Genomic DNA, 234 nt, shown 5'->3' with positions numbered 1-234 from the left:
TTGGACAAAAGCTGATCACATGGTAAAGAGGTGCAGTGGTAAAGAGCCTAAGTCGATCGGAGATGTGGTGGGTCAGACTGACACCACACTTTAGCAGCTTAGCCTGCTGGACGTCATGATGCCTAGTCAGGATAACTGAACCACTTCCCAGCCATTCTGCATACAGCGGGCGGGAGATGGTTAAGCAGATTTTTTGTGATATTAGTCCTCTAACAGTAAAACACAATGTTACAA

This window comes from Aquarana catesbeiana, linkage group LG01 (genome assembly GCF_042186555.1).
Source record: "Aquarana catesbeiana isolate 2022-GZ linkage group LG01, ASM4218655v1, whole genome shotgun sequence".
NCBI classification, from domain to species: Eukaryota; Metazoa; Chordata; class Amphibia; order Anura; family Ranidae; genus Aquarana; species Aquarana catesbeiana.
This window is presented reverse-complemented; position numbering follows the sequence as displayed.